Source organism: Oncorhynchus tshawytscha, linkage group LG21 (assembly GCF_018296145.1).
Source record: "Oncorhynchus tshawytscha isolate Ot180627B linkage group LG21, Otsh_v2.0, whole genome shotgun sequence".
Classification (NCBI taxonomy): domain Eukaryota; kingdom Metazoa; phylum Chordata; class Actinopteri; order Salmoniformes; family Salmonidae; genus Oncorhynchus; species Oncorhynchus tshawytscha.
Genome location: NC_056449.1, coordinates 36,553,224 through 36,570,529, shown reverse-complemented (window position 1 = coordinate 36,570,529; position 17,306 = coordinate 36,553,224). Strand labels below are relative to the sequence as shown.

The following is a 17,306-nucleotide window of genomic DNA, read 5'->3' as shown; positions in this document are numbered from 1 at the left end:
CTGTCACTATGCTGTCTCAGGGTTATTAGTTGTCCCGCTTGCCCTGTCACTATGCTGTCTCAGGGTTATTAGCTGTCCCGCTAGCCGTGTCACTATGCTGTCTCAGGGTTATTAGCTGTCCCGCTAGCCCCGTCACTATGCTGTCTCAGGGTTATTAGCTGTCCCGCTAGCCCTGTCACTATGCTGTCTCAGGGTTATTAGCTGTCCCGCTAGCCCTGTCACTATGCTGTCTCAGGGTTATTAGCTGTCCCGCTAGCCCTGTCACTATGCTGTCTCATGGTTATTAGCTGTCCCGCTAGCCGTGTCACTATGCTGTCTCAGGGTTATTAGCTGTCCCGCTAGCCCTGTCACTATGCTGTCTCAGGGTTATTAGCTGTCCCGCTAGCCGTGTCACTATGCTGTCTCAGGGTTATTAGCTGTCCCGCTAGCCGTGTCACTATGCTGTCTCAGGGTTATTAGCTGTCCCGCTAGCCCTGTCACTATGCTGTCTCAGGGTTATTAGCTGTCCCGCTAGCCGTGTCACTATGCTGTCTCAGGGTTATTAGCTGTCCCGCTAGCCCTGTCACTATGCTGTCTCAGGGTTATTAGCTGTCCCGCTAGCCGTGTCACTATGCTGTCTCAGGGTTATTAGCTGTCCCGCTAGCCCTGTTAGCTGTCCCGCTAACCATGTCTCATGGTTATTAGTTGTCCCACCAAAATACATTTAAATCAGCAAGTGTGTAGAGCTTGCTGCATGTTGCATACATCCAATGGCTGATTGCATGAGCTGCATTGCAAGAAAGAGCGTAATACATCCACAACATATTAACCTGGACACAAGGTAGAACTTTACAATCATATAACTTTGTCAATGCAATGTAGATCACATGAAATTCAGGCTATATAACTGACTAATAAGCATAGACTGACTGACATGGCAAAGGCTATATAAACGACTAGGTATAGGGTATGTGACTGATAAGACATAGGCTATGTGACTGACTAGGAATAGGCTATATGACTGACTAGGTATAGGCTATATGACTGACTAGACATAGGCTATTTGACTGACTAGATATAAGCTAAGTGACTGACAAGGCATAGCCAATATGACTGACTAGACACAGGCTGACTGACTCGGTATAGGCTATATAACTGACTAGCTATAGGCTATAAAACTGACTAGGTATAGGCTATATAACTGACTAGCTATAGGCTATAAAACTGACTAGGTATAGGCTATATAACTGACTAGGTATAGGCTATATAACTGACTAGCTATAGGCTATATAACTGACCAAGCATTTCGCTACACTCGCATTAACATCTGCTAACCATGTGTATGTGACAAATAAAATTTAATTTGATTTGATTTGAAGACTAGGTACAGGCTATATAACTGACTAGGCTACATGCTGTGGTGTCCACAGAGAGGTGAGGCCATGTCGTGGTGTCCACAGAGAGGTGAGGCCATGTTGTGGTGTCCACAGAGAGGTGAGGCCATGTTGTGGTGTCCACAGAGAGGTGAGGCCATGTCGTGGTGTCCACAGAGAGGTGAGGCCATTAGGACAACATCTCCATCTTGTGGAGAGAAGCAGATCAACAGTACTGTAGAATAAACTGGCCCATAGGCAAGTCCACTACTATAGGCTAGAAAGCCAGTGTAGGTATTCAGAGTGTTGTCTTCAAAATACAGTGCCTCAGGCTAGCAACAAATTAAGCCTATCCCATGGGTTTAGCTGCAATGCCAAATGCTTGTTTTGGAACTTGGATGGGATACTAATGGATGTCAGTTATGTGTGGCTACTTGCCGAAGGTATCACAAAATCTGCATTTTCTCTATATTGGGGACAGTTTATGGTCTAGATTTGTTCACAAAAGCCTGTACCACAATTTGTTAATCTAAAAATTAAAGATCAATTTCCTTATTGTAGGTATCAAGTGAGGGATTAAATTGATTACCAAAACTAATACATCCGGTAAGTATGCTTCTGACTGTGGGAAGATCTCACCTGCATACTCCTCCTGTCCTCTCTTCTCTCTCCTCGCCTCCTTCTCAAACTCCATTGGATGAGAGAGCCAGAGGTTCCGCCCAATTTGACCTTCTCCTCCAATGCGGTTTGAGAAGGAGGCGAGGAGAGAATTTGCGAGGAGATAGATATTGAGATTTATCATTTGTATTTGCGCCTCCTTTATTTCTATAGGAAATTGGTCTTTAATCTCCTTTATTTATATAAAGGAGGCGCAAATACAAATAGGAAAATCTCAGTATCTGTTCCTCGCGAAGTCTGCCACGAGCCTCGGGAGTGGTTTGATAAACACGGAAGTGAGACTGAACTTCATGGAAACAAATATTTACCGCACCGTCTCAACGTGTTGTGTCGCAGTCATTCTCGATTCGTTTTAGCTGTGCACGGTCTTAGTTTACGCGCTTTCTGTTGTTATCTTGAATTAACCCTAATTATTTCTAGTTCAGTTGTAGATTAGTTGAGCACGATGAAAAATGTTATTGTTATTAATGTGATAATGCTATGCATTGAATGCAGGTGAATTGCGCTTTGGATTTCGAGAAAACGCGCACAGCATATACTGTGAAGGTGAGTGAAATATCTTTATTTTTATTCAAATGTTGTTCATTAACCTACTCTATCATTTCATCATGTTTATTACAGTAACATAGACTATTCAATATTCTTGTACAGATCTTTGGGTTCTCATGGGAGAACTGCGGTAAGCCAGACGACCCAGCGGTTCTGAAGACCCTAACCCTGTCCCCGACCCCATCACAGTTCCAGGGGACCTAAAAGCCAGTGCGTCCGGGAACACAACCGTCGAGCTGGCCGCTCCTCGCTGTGAGTACTAAGCATGCACCAAGGGCCTCCTCTTCAAATACTAAAATTAGATATTGAATGCTATTTGATTACTCATAAAGTATACTTGTTTGTTAAAGTTTTTGTAATTAACCAACCATTAGTTTTCGAGGTAGGCATATGGTATTGCCTGTCTTCAATATATACATACAGTATATACATAGCCACAGGAAGTGAGGGTGCTGCAGCACCCCCTGAATAATCAGAATAATAACAAAAATCTTTATATATATATATATATATATATATTTATATTTATATTTATATTTATTTTTTACAAATGTAGTGCACTGGGCCTTTACTGGTCCTGTATAAGCAGAGATATAGACATCTGTAGCACTGGGCAAAAAAAGGTAGTTATATAGTTAAGAACACCCCCGCCCCCAAACTACTTCCTGTGGCTATACAGTACATATTTATACAAATAAAAGTCATTTAGCAGATGCTCTTATCCAGAGCGACTTACAGGAGCAATTAGGGTGAAGTGCCTTGTTCACGGGGCACATCGAGAGATTTCACCTAGTTGGTTTGGGGATTCGAACCAGCGACCTTTCAGTTACTGGCCCGACGCTCTTAACCACTATATAGAATGAATAGGCTCTTCTTGGATTAAAATGGTCACAATCAAAGCAAGTTTGAAACACTATAGTCCTACTTCCTCCTGAAAAACTTACCGACAGTGAATTGAAAGCTATTACTTTGCCATATCAGTCTGTAGGCCTATTCAGCCATGTGATAGCCTATTCCACTTTGTCTGTGTGTGTGTCAATTGTTTGTTGGCTCTGGGTTTTTCTGCGTGGCTCTGGGTTCTTCTGGGTGGCTCTGGGTTCTTCTGGGTGGCTCTGGGTTCTTCTGGGTGGCTCTGGGTTCTTCTGGGTGGCTCTGGGTTCTTCTGGGTGGCTCTGGGTTCTTCTGGGTGGCTCTGGGTAGAGTGTTGTTAAACAGGTAGAAACTTGGCTGGGGAGGTATGTCTGACTCAAGGCTGAGCTTCATGTGAGCAGCTCACCACATAAATGCCTGCTCTGCTGCACTAATGGCCCAAATAGATATATAATATACAGTAGACTTCCTGATTCAATGCTCACCCTTAAAATGCAGAGTTCACAAGAGAAGGGATGGTATTGAGAGTGGTGATGGCAATGTTCTGATTAAGAATGCGTTAATGTAATATTGTTGTGTTTTTTTGCAAAAGACAGCTTTCACATACTGGACATTCTGTTGTTCCCAACTTGTATTGGTTTAGTTGATGCAATACAGAGAAGACTGACTTGACTGTTCTTCCCCCGAAATCAATCACGTAGATCAGTGTCAGATTTTTTTTCTCTCTAACATCGGTGACATCATTGCAAGGGAGGAATAGAACCGTTTCTGCTCTGCTGTAAACAACTAGGGTGCAACGTCCAAGTCAAGAATAGCCTGACATTAGACACGTTTTTCAAAACATCCCAGTTAACATGTGGTCTGATATACCACGGCTGTCAGCCAATCAGCATTTAGGGCTCGAACCACCCAGGTTATAACAGCATTTTGTCCATAGGTAAACGTAACCTTGTGATGGCCTATTTTGTGGATAGGCGTACTGTTACTGTAGCCTACTGTGTTGATCCAGACATCCCAGTTAACTGGTCCTCTCCCCTACTATATTTATTTATTTATTTTGCTCCTTTGCACCCCATTATTTCTCTCTACTTTGCACATTCTTCCACTGCACATCTACCATTCCAGTGTTTTACTTGCTATATTGTATTTACTTCGCCACCATGGCCTTTTTATTGCCTTTACCTCCCTTATCTCACCTCATTTGCTCACTTTGTATGTATTATTTTTCTACTGTATTATTGACTGTATGTTTGTTTTACTCCATGTGTAACTCTGTGTTGTCGTTGGTGTCAAACTGCTTTGCATTACCTTGGCCAGGTCGCAGTTGTAAATGAGAACTTGTTCTCAACTTTCCTACCTGGTTAAATAAAGGGGAAATAAAAGAAATAAAAATATACAGTCAAAAGTTTGGACATGCTGACTCATTCAAGGGTTTTTCTTTATTTTTTACTATTTCTACATTGCAGAATAAGAGTGACAACGTCAACAATGAAATAACACATATGGAATCATGTAGTAACCAAAAAAGTGTTTAAACAAATCAAAATATATTTGAGATTCTTCAAAGTAACCACCCTTTGCCTGGATGAGAGCTTTGCACACTCTTGGAATTCTCTCAACCAGCTTCATGAGGTAGTCACCTGGAAAGCTTTTCCAACAGTCTTGAAGGAGTTCCCACATATGCTGAGTACTTGTTAGCTGCTTTTCCTTCACTCTGTGGTCCAGCTCATCCCAAACCATCTCAATTGGGTTGAAGTCGGGTGATGCAGTACTCCATCACTCTCATTCTTGGTCAAATAGCCCTTACACAGCCTGGAGGTGTGTTTTGGATCATTGCCCTGTTGAAAAATCAAATTATAGTCCCACTAAGCACAAATCAGATGGGATGGTGTATCGCTGCAGAATGCTGGTTAAGTGTGTCTTGAATTCTAAATACATCACTGACAGAGTCACCAGCAAAGCACCCCTACACCATCACACCTCCTCCATGCTTCACAGTGGGAACCACACATGCAGAGATCATATGTTCTCCTACTCTGCGTCTCTCAAAGACACGGCGGTTGGAACCAAAAATGTCACATTTGGACATCAGACCAAAGGACAGATTTCCACTGGTCTAATGTCGATTGCTCGTGGTTCTTGACCCATCAAGTCTCTTCTTATTGATGTCCTTTGTAGTGGTTTCTTTGCAGCAATTCAACCATGAAGGCCTGATTCACACAGTCTCCTCTGGCTGCAATCTGAGGTGCAGTTAATTGCCGATTTCTGAGGCTGGTAACTAATGACTTTGTCCTCTACAGCAGAGGTAACTCTGGGTCTTCCTTTCCTGTGGCGGTCCTCATGAGAGACAGGTAACTCTAATGAACTTATCCTCTACAGCAGAGGTAACTCTGGGTCTTCCTTTCCTGTGGCGGTCCTGGTGAGAGACAGGTAACTCTAATGACTTTATCCCCTACAGCAGAGGTAACTCTGGTTCTTCCTTTCCTGTGGCGGTCCTCATGAGAGACAGGTAACTCTAATGACTTTGTCCTCTACAGCAGAGGTAACTCTGGTTCTTCCTTTCCTGTGGCGGTCCTGGTGAGAGCCAGTTTCATCATAGCGCTTGATGGTTTTTGCGACTGCACTTGTTGAAACGTTCAAAGTTCTTGAAATGTTCTGTATTGACTGACCTTCATGTCTTAAAGTAATGATGGACTGTCATTTCTCTTGGCTTATTTGAGCTGTTCTTAACATCATATGAACTTGGTCTCTTACCAACTAGGGCTTTATTCTGTATACTCCCCATACCTTGTCACAACCCAACTGATTGGCTCAAATGCATTAAGAAGGAAAGAAATTCCACAAATTAACTTTTTAACAAGGCACACCTGTTAATTGAAATGCATTCCAGGTGACTACCTCATGAAGCTGGTTGAGAGAATGCCAAGAATATGCAAAGCTGTCGTCAAGGCAAAGGGTGGTTACTTTGTAGAATCTCAAATATAAAATATATTTTGATTTGTTTAACACTTTTTTTTTTTTGGTTACTACATGATTCCATATGTGTTATTTCATAGTTTTGATGTCTTCACTATTATTCTATTCCCTTGAATGAGTAGGTGTGTCCAAACCTTTGACTGGTGCTGTATTTCTCTCCTCTTAGGTGAACGTGACACTGGAGAAGGAGGTGGCAGGGTTCTGGGTCAAGGTGCCGTGTGTGGAAGAGATCGGGAGCTGCCACTACGCAGACGGCTGTGACCTGCTCAACCAGCTGATACCGCCAGGACAGGACTGTCCTGAACCTCTTCACACCTACGGCATCCCCTGCCACTGTCCCTTTAAAGCTGTGAGTCTATACTGTAGTCCATCCCCTGCCCCTTTAAAGCTGGGAGTCTATACTGTAGTCCATCCCCTGTCCCTTTAAAGCTGGGAGTCTATACTGTAGTCCATCCCCTGCCACTTTAAAGCTGGGAGTCTATACTATAGTCCATCCCCTGCCCCTTTAAAGCTGGGAGTCTATACTGTAGTCCATCCCCTGCCCCTTTAAAGCTGGGAGTCTATACTGTAGTCCATCCCCTGTCCCTTTAAAGCTGTGAGTCTATACTGTAGTCCATCCCCTGTCCCTTTAAAGCTGGGAGTCTATACTGTAGTCCATCCCCTGCCACTGTCCCTTTAAAGCTGGGAGTCTATACTGTAGTCCATCCCCTGCCCCTTTAAAGCTGGGAGTCTATACTGTAGTCCATCCCCTGTCCCTTTAAAGCTGGGAGTCTATACTGTAGTCCATCCCCTGCCCCTTTAAAGCTGTGAGTCTATACTGTAGTCCATCCCCTGTCCCTTTAAAGCTGTGAGTCTATACTGTAGTCCATCCCCTGTCCCTTTAAAGCTGTGAGTCTATACTGTAGTCCATCCCCTGTCCCTTTAAAGCTGGGAGTCTATACTGTAGTCCATCCCCTGTCCCTTTAAAGCTGGGAGTCTATACTGTAGTCCATCCCCTGCCCCTTTAAAGCTGGGAGTCTATACTGTAGTCCATCCCCTGTCCCTTTAAAGCTGGGAGTCTATACTGTAGTCCATCCCCTGTCCCTTTAAAGCTGGGAGTCTATACTGTAGTCCATCCCCTGCCCCTTTAAAGCTGGGAGTCTATACTGTAGTCCATCCCCTGTCCCTTTAAAGCTGGGAGTCTATACTGTAGTCCATCCCCTGCCCACTGTCCCTTTAAAGCTGTGAGTCTTATCGTTTATGCTTGTGTTCATTTAGGGCACAATCATTTGAAACTGTTTTGCAATGACAAATGATCACGGCCGTTTCTTAATGGACAGGTCCTGTTAGTCCCTCTATAAGCCTGTCTGTCCATTTTCTTCCGTTTGTTGCCTTTTGAACCCACCCCCAAGAAAGAACCTGTTCCTCCAGTGGTCAATGCTTAGGCTTACTTCCCTCTTTTGTATTCTGCTCAGTGCAATGTGGTGAATGTCTGTTGATAGCACTGTGAATGATTGGTACCAGAGTGTTTGTTTGTTGAACAGCAGCTAGCCAAACAACACAGTAAAAAAAAAACGTTCTCTGAATGTTTTCAACATGTGCACTTAACGTTCTGTTGCTCAGTACTCATTCTGTTTTTCTCAAAGATCATTTTTTCTGTTTACTCAATTCGTGTCTATTGGGCTCAAATGACCTATTTTCTGTCTCCTAAGGGGGCATACCTTTTCTATACAGTAAAACATGCTTCACTCTAAGGCTGTGTCCCAAATGACACCCTATTCCTAAATATACAGTACTTTGACCAAGGTGCACTACCCTTGAAAAGAGCCCTATGGGCCTTGGTCATAAGTAGTGCACTATCTAGGGAATAGGATGCCATTCGGGACATAGTGAAAGTGTATTGGTTAAAACCTCTATTTCCTGTCTGTTCTAAGGGGATGTACACGCTACCAGAGTCAGACTTCTACCTCCCTGACATTGACCTACCCTATTGGCTGACCAACGGACACTACAGGGTACAGGGAGTACTGGGAGCTATGGGGAAAGAACTGGGCTGCCTCAAAATCACCTTTGCTGTCCACTCTAATAACTAAACAATGGATAAACGACCTCTTTACACTCTAGTTGAATGGAGGCTACAGGGAACATAAATGTGCCATTCAGTGAGCTGCGATACTGAACCTTTTTGTCTTCTTTATTCTCACGGGAACTTCTGCTCTCATCTCTTCTCATCTCATCAAACTGCCAATTGAGAACGGGGCCTGTATAGACAAAGTCTCTCTCTGAGTAGGAGTACTGATCAGTTTTACCTTTACAATCGTAATGAATAGGAGGGTGGACCTGATCCTAGATCAGCACTCTGAGATACTTTGTGGATACTGGCCCTGTACCAAACAAGCAGTAACTGAGCTGCTACTGTAGTTTAGGATATGATTCAGTCGACTCACTTTCAGGTCAAACAGTTGAGTGATTTGCATGGCTTCCTACTGTACTGCTATGAACTTGTCGTCACCTGTTTGATTATTTTTCACAATGTTTTACACTGTCTTTTTTTATACAGAATGAATTTGATTAGATTCCTTGTCAAGGGTGAATGGCCGTGGGTATGCTTCTATTGCTCATTGGCTTCTACCCTAGGTAAGGTGCTGGTCACATGACTAGGGAGTTTTTATTGTGCCATAGTCGTTTCTGGCTGACTCTTACTGTGTCATTCGTTTTTGGTTCTATGGATTGTAATGCTACTTCCTGTTAGTGGTGACACTTGATTTTAGAACCCCTGGGAATATATTGTTCTTCCTGTTTTGTGTACTGATTTTTTTCTGAAGGTGTTTTATTGTTGACATATTAGTGCCTAAGTAGACCTGCTGGAATTGAGGTCTACGAATCAAGTGCGACTGTGTGATGTTTCAAAGGGAAATGGGATTAATACAGACAATCAATTCCCTCCTTATAATACCAAAAGCCTAATCCCATTCTATAACCAGTTAAAGTGGTCTTAAATCAAAATTCAAATGAAATGGTAATCAAGTATCAAAGTTTTTAGGAATCAACATGAAAAATTGCACCTTGATTATTTAGAAATGACATTGCTTACAACTGTAACAAATCAGCATTGCTGGCCAATATTTCACTGTAAAAGCCTTTTTAAAATAAAATAGTATCCTATATGTTGGTAAGTCTGTTGTTTTCTGAAATGCATGACTGTATTTTTTCAATTGTGATTTGAGCTTCTGCAGTTTCACAGGATGGACACCGGATGGCGCTAGTGGTTAAATGTTGATAACATGACATTGGGTCATGGGAGATTGAGACTTATTCCTGGCTTCAGTCTACCAACTTCTTTGGTAGTTTCTTGAAAAGGTGCCATGCAAATTATGTGGAGTTGTGTGAAGTACTGTAATTTGATTACTTACTTTAACATTATGGTGCTAGTTTGGGCTCCCGAGTGGCACAGCGGTCTACGGTACTGCATCTCAGTGCTAGAGGCGTCACTACAGACCCTAGTTCGATTCCAGACTGTATCACAACCGGATGTGATTGGGAGTCCCATAGGGCAGTGCACAACTGGCCCAGCGTCGTTAGGGTTTGGCCGGGGTAGGCCGTCATTGTAAATAATAATTTGTTCTTAACTGACTTGCCTAGTTAAATAAAGGTTCAATTAAATGTCTCTCACTCTCTTTCTCAAAACATTTCTCAGAGTAGATGTCTCAGTTAAGAAGCCTAGTCTGTCTTCTATAGCTAGCAACTGATCACAGTAATAATAGTAATGATTCCTGTTTGGGTTGAAGTTGTGCTTCCCTTTATAACTCAGATATGAAATAGAAAGCAAGAAGGTTTTACATGTTCTGTTTGCTTCTGCAAACTGTTAGTGTTGTGTATTCTTAGACATTTAACAGGTTTATGATTTCCAGTAAACCCTGCATGTATATTCTCTTCACTGTATGTACCCTCCCCTCATGTCTATAAACTTCTTGGGTGTACCGGAAATATATAGCACTGTGTACAGTATGTTACTGTCCTCTGTTGAGGCTACAGGAAATATAAAGCACTGTGTACAGTATGTTACTGTCCTCTGTTGAGGCTACAGGAAATATAAAGCACAGTGTCCTACTGTCCTCTGAGGCTACAGGAAATATATAGCACTGTGTACAGTATGTTACTGTCCTCTGTTGAGGCTACAGGAAATATAAAGCACTGTGTACAGTATGTTACTGTCCTCTGAGGCTACAGGAAAAATAAAGCACTGTGTACAGTATGTTACTGTCCTCTGTTGAGGCTACAGGAAATATAAAGCACTGTGTACAGTATGTTACTGTCCTCTGAGGCTACAGGAAATATATAGCACTGTGTACAGTATGTTACTGTCCTCTGTTGAGGCTACAGGAAATATAAAGCACAGTGTCCTACTGTCCTCTGAGGCTACAGGAAATATATAGCACTGTGTACAGTATGTTACTGTCCTCTGTTGAGGCTACAGGAAATATAAAGCACTGTGTACAGTATGTTACTGTCCTCTGTTGAGGCTACAGGAAATATAAAGCACACTGTCCTACTGTCCTCTGAGGCTACAGGAAATATATAGCACAGTGTCCTACTGTCCTCTGTTGAGGCTACAGGAAATATATAGCACTGTGTACAGTATGTTACTGTCCTCTGTTGAGGCTACAGGAAATATAAAGCACACTGTCCTACTGTCTGAGGCTACAGGAAATATATAGCACAGTGTCCTACTGTCCTCTGTTGAGGCTACAGGAAATATAAAGCACAGTGTACAGTATGTTACTGTCCTCTGAGGCTACAGGAAATATATAGCACAGTGTCCTACTGTCCTCTGTTGAGGCTACAGGAAATATAAAGCACAGTGTACAGTATGTTACTGTCCTCTGAGGCTACAGGAAATATATAGCACTGTGTACAGTATGTTACTGTCCTCTGTTGAGGCTACAGGAAATATAAAGCACACTGTCCTACTGTCCTCTGAGGCTACAGGAAATATATAGCACTGTGTACAGTATGTTACTGTCCTCTGAGGCTACAGGAAATATAAAGCACACTGTCCTACTGTCCTCTGAGGCTACAGGAAATATAAAGCACAGTGTACAGTGTGTTACTGTCCTCTGAGGCTACAGGAAATATAAAGCACTGTGTTACCCTTCCAGAGAGTTCTCACTCAGTCTCAGAGGGCAAAGTTTGCATCCCAAATGGCACCCTATTCCCTAATAGACCCTGGTCAAAAGTAGTGCACTATATAGGGAATAGGGTGCCATTTGGGACGCATTGACGTTAAGATTGTTATCTGTTGGCCAGCAGGGTGGGCAGATACCCTCCTGATGTCTGGTCCTCCTACCCTCCTGATGTCTGGTCCTCCTGCCCTCCTGATGTCTGGTCCTCCTACCCTGCTGATGTCTGGTCCTCCTACCCTCCTGATGTCTGGTCCTACCCTGCTGGTGTCTGGTCCTCCTACCCTGCTGATGTCTGGTCCTCTTACCCTGCTGATGTCTGGTCCTCCTACCCTCCTGATGTCTGGTCCTCCTACCCTGCTGATGTCTGGTCCTCCTACCCCCTGATGTCTGGTCCTACCCTCCTGATGTCTGGTCCTCCTACCCTGCTGATGTCTGGTCCTCCTACCCTGCTGATGTCTGGTCCTCCTACCCTGCTGATGTCTGGTCCTCCTACCCTGCTGATGTCTGGTCCTCCTACCCTCCTGATGTCTGGTCCTCCTACCCTCCTGATGTCTGGTCCTCCTACCCTCCTGATGTCTGGTTCTCCTACCCTGCTTCCCTGCGTCCCGTACCTCAACTTTATGAGGGTTTATTATATCCAAGACCTTTATGCCTTGATAATCACACTCTGTTTATTCTAGGGCTGAGGCATGCTTTTCCCTTTATATCCCCACAATCACACTCTGTTTATTCTAGGGCTGAGGCATGCTTTCCCCTTTATGCCTTGACAATCACACTCTGTTTATTCTAGGGCTGAGGCATGCCTTTCCCTTTATTTCCTCACAATCACACTCTGTTTATTCTAGGGCTGAGGCATGCTTTTCCCTTTATGCCTTGACAATCACACTCTGTTTATTCTAGGGCTGAGGCATGCCTTTCCCGTTATGTCCCCACAATCACACTCTGTTTATTCTAGGGCTGAGGCATGCCTTTCCCTTTATGTCTCCACAATCACACTCTGTTTATTATAGGGCTGAGGCATGCCTTTCCCTTTATATCCCCACAATCACACTCTGTTTATACTAGGGCTGAAGCATGATTTTCCCTTTATATCCCCACAATCACACTCTGTTTATTCTAGGCTGAGGCATGCCTTTCCCTTTATGTCCCAACAATCACACTCTGTTTATTCTAGGGCTGAGGCATGCCTTTCCCTTTATATCCCCACAATCACACTCTGTTTATTCTAGGCTGAGGCATGCCTTTCCCTTTATATCCCCACAATCACACTCTGTTTATTCTAGGGCTGAAGCATGATTTTCCCTTTATATCCCCACAATCACACTCTGTTTATTCTAGGGCTGAGGCATGCCTTTCCCTTTATGTCCCAACAATCACACTCTGTTTATTCTAGGGCTGAGGCATGCCTTTCCCTTTATATCCCCACAATCACACTCTGTTTATTCTAGGGCTGAGGCATGCCTTTCCCTTTATGTCCCCACAATCACACTCTGTTTATTCTAGGGCTGAGGCATGCCTTTCCCTTTATATCCCAACAATCACACTCTGTTTATTCTAGGGCTGAGGCATGCCTTTCCCTTTATGCCTTGACAATCACACTCTGTTTATTCTAGGACTGAGGCATGCCTTTCCCTTTATATCCCAACAATCACACTCTGTTTATTCTAGGGCTGAGGCATGCCTTTCCCTTTATATCCCCACAATCACACTCTGTTTATTCTAGGGCTGAGGCATGCTTTTCCCTTTATGTCCATACAATCACACTCTGTTTATTCTAGGGCTGGGGCATGCCTTTCCCTTTATATCCCCACAATCACACTCTGTTTATTCTAGGCTGAGGCATGCTTTTCCCTTTATATCCCCACAATCACACTCTGTTTATTCTAGGGCTGGGGCATGCCTTTCCCTTTATATCTTCACAATCACACTCTGTTTATTCTAGGGCTGGGGCATGCCTTTCCCTTTATATCCCCACAATCACACTCTGTTTATTCTAGGGCTGGGGCATGCCTTTCCCTTTATATCTTCACAATCACACTCTGTTTATTCTAGGGCTGGGGCATGCCTTTCCCTTTATATCCCCACAATCACACTCTGTTTATTCTAGGGCTGGGGCATGCCTTTCCCTTTATATCCCCACAATCACACTCTGTTTATTCTAGGGCTGAGGCATGCCTTTCCCTTTATATCCCCACAATCACACTCTGTTTATTCTAGGGCTGAGGCATGCCTTTCCAAATACCAAGTCCTATAATCATACACTATACTGCTGATCACTTCGAAGACAATGTCTATTAGGCTACAGTAGACTACTTCAAAAAGACTACTTAAAAAAAAAAAAATCTAAATATTTGGTGTAAAACTATTGAATTCATTGTATTTGTGAATAGGGGATTTTAAACCCTAATGACTGTTCATACATGGTGTATATGGAGTCTCACATATCAAATCACACTTTATTAGTCACATGCGCCGAATACAACAAGTGTAGACTTCACCGTGAAATGCTTTACTTACAAGCCCTTAACCAACAGTACAGTTCAAGTGTATCATATAAACTCTTACACAAAGACATATTGTTTACAATGACATATTGTTTATCCTGTAGAAAGCATTGCAAACTCGACATTGCATCCGACAGCTTGTCACTCTGATTGCGACCAAGGGAATTACATGGCCCTGTACACACTTACGTTGTGCAACTGATCTGAAACACATTTGGGGGGTTTTCTGCACAAAAATAATCACACAAGCACTGTGGAGACACCACACAATGGTTGTGTAAACGTTTTTAGGTAGACAAAACTCTCTGTTGTATCACAAAAAAAATATAAGTTGTGTCACAACCATTGTTACAAATGTGTTGCAGATCAGTTGTATAACCAGAGTGTGTACTGGGCCTATAGGTCCAGTGGTAACTGAGACACTGCAGCTGCTACTGCTATGGAAAGTTTCACTGTTCACACACAGTTCTCAATGAACAACTGCTCTATATTTTCATGTGGGATTAGAGCTCACTAACCTATATATAAATAGACAGGGTTTTGACCCAAAAAAATGAAAGTGTTTGGGATTCCACGGATGGTCTGGTCTTTAGTACTGTAGAGGTAACACATCTATGGTCTGGCCTTTAGTACTGTAGAGGTGACACATCTATGGTCTGGCCCTAGTACTGTAGAGGTACCACATCTATGGTCTGGCCTTTAGTACTGTAGAGGTGACACATCTATGGTCTGGCCCTAGTACTGTAGAGGTACCACATCTATGGTCTGGGCTTTAGTACTGTAGAGGTGACACATCTATGGTCTGGCCCTAGTACTGTAGAGGTACCACATCTATGGTCTGGCCTTTAGTACTGTAGAGGTGACACATCTATGGTCTGGCCCTAGTACTGTAGAGGTACCACATCTATGGTCTGGCCTTTAGTACTGTAGAGGTGACACATCTATGGTCTGGCCCTAGTACTGTAGAGGTACCACATCTATGGTCTGGCCTTTAGTACTGTAGAGGTACCACATCTATGGTCTGGCCTAGTACTGTAGAGGTGACACATCTATGGTCTGGCCCTAGTACTGTAGAGGTGACACATCTATGGTCTGGCCCTAGTACTGTAGAGGTGACACATCTATGGTCTGGCCCTAGTACTGTAGAGGTGACACATCTATGGTCTGGCCCTAGTACTGTAGAGGTACCACATCTATGGTCTGGCCCTAGTACTGTAGAGGTGACACATCTATGGTCTGGCCCTAGTACTGTAGAGGTGACACATCTATGCTTAGTATAAACTTGACAGAGACCAAGGCCAAAAATAGACTCAGTGTTTCAGTGAACTCATTGCCTGGTTGTGAAGAAGACAGCTGGTGTGTCAGAGTAAAGAACGACACTGAAATACATTGTTCTGTAGACGTTTGTTTTTATGTTTTTTTGTCTTCTATTTTGCGAGAAACGTTCTGTCTCTATTGTTCAAAGTTGAAATAATGTAATTGTTGATTGAGATAATATAGGTATGTAAGGCGGGCAACTTTCAGCGTTGTGTCTTGAGTCATATCAATGAGATAAAATCTCTTTGTTCACTGTTGAAATGATTGAATGTTAATTGCAGGGAAAGTTATTTTTGTAAGAGGGCCAACTTTCAGAGTCGTGTCTGTTTTAACCTCTTGTAGTTTTGCACTTTAACCGATGTCAGCTTTGGGAAACGTGATTGTAAACTAACAGCCACTAATGTTTTTGACTCATCACGTACGCTGCTTCTACTGGTTATCATCTGTCACTTTATTCCTAGTTATATGTACATATCTACCTCCATGACCTCGTACCCCTGCACATATCTACCTCCATGACCTCGTACCCCTGCACATATCTACCTCCATGACCTCGTACTCCTGTACATATCTACCTCCATGACCTCTACATATCTCCATGACCTCGTACCCCTGCACATATCTACCTCCATGACCTCGTGACCTCGTACCCCTGCACATATCTACCTCCATGACCTCGTACCCCTGCACATATCTACCTCCATGACCTTGTACCCCTGCACATATCTACCTCCATGACCTCATACCCCTGACCTACATATCTACCTCCATGACCTTGTACCCCTGTACATATCTACCTCCATGACCTCGTACCCCTGCACATATCTACCCATGACCTTGTACCCCTGTATGACCTCATACCCCTGTACATATCTACCTCCATGACCTCGTACCCCTGCACATATCTACCTCTATGACCTCGTACCCCTGCACATATCTACCTCCATGACCTCGTACCCCTGCACATATCTACCTCCATGACCTCGTACCCCTGCACATATCTACCTCCATGACCTCGTACCCCTGCACATATCTACCTCCATGACCTCGTACTCCTGTACATAGCCTCGGTCCTGGTGCCTCGTGTACACTGCCAAGTTATCATTACTCATTGTGTATTTATTATTACTTTTATTGTCACATATTTTACTTTTCTATTATTTCTCTGTTTTCTTGCTCTCTGCATTCTTGGTAATTTAAGTAAGCATTTCACTGTTAGTCTACACCGAAGCATGTGACAAATACAATTTGTTGTGATTTGATTTGTAAGTCATGAGGGCAACAATAATTTTTAGCTCTGGGACATGATGAAATGTTGCAGGTTGGTAAGATATCCCAGAGGGCTATGTGCAGCCTACAGGGGCAAGGCTTTGATATGGAGTCTTTACAGCTGGCTACCCCTCCCTGCAAGATCAGCATGACCTGCTCCTCAGAGAAGGAATTAGTCTGTAAAGTAAAAACATGAAGGTCCATGCCCTTCTGACAACCCTCCCTCCCTGGCTGGCTGGATGGATGGATCTACTGTGTGTCTATTACATTTCCATCGACTTGTTTGTGTTTTTCATATGGACTGTTCCCCAACATGTATTATAAACAAAATGATAGATTCAGATCAATTCATACAATTCTTTATTTCTATCTTATTACAGTGATAATTCAATATTCCAGGGGACACATTATAGGCCTGCTATGATTAAATAGCTCAGGCAAAAGGAAACATTTTCCATGGATAAAACGCATGATTAGGTAACCTATTATTTTCGTTGAAAATCATTGTATTGTCTGATGGGTCGCGTCTTCGGTGTATTACGGTAAAATTTCAAATCATTAGATTTGTGCGCAACAGGATGCGCAATCCACTGACCTTTAAAACTGTTTCCCCTTCTTGAACGTGGGTA

General features: G+C 43.2%; 1 pseudogene; it reads left to right on the top strand.

The window, feature by feature from the left end:
* Window positions 1-2,115: 2,115 nt before the first annotated feature.
* Window positions 2,116-9,571, top strand: LOC112221270 (annotated as a pseudogene).
* The last annotated feature ends 7,735 nt before the right edge of the window (window positions 9,572-17,306 follow it).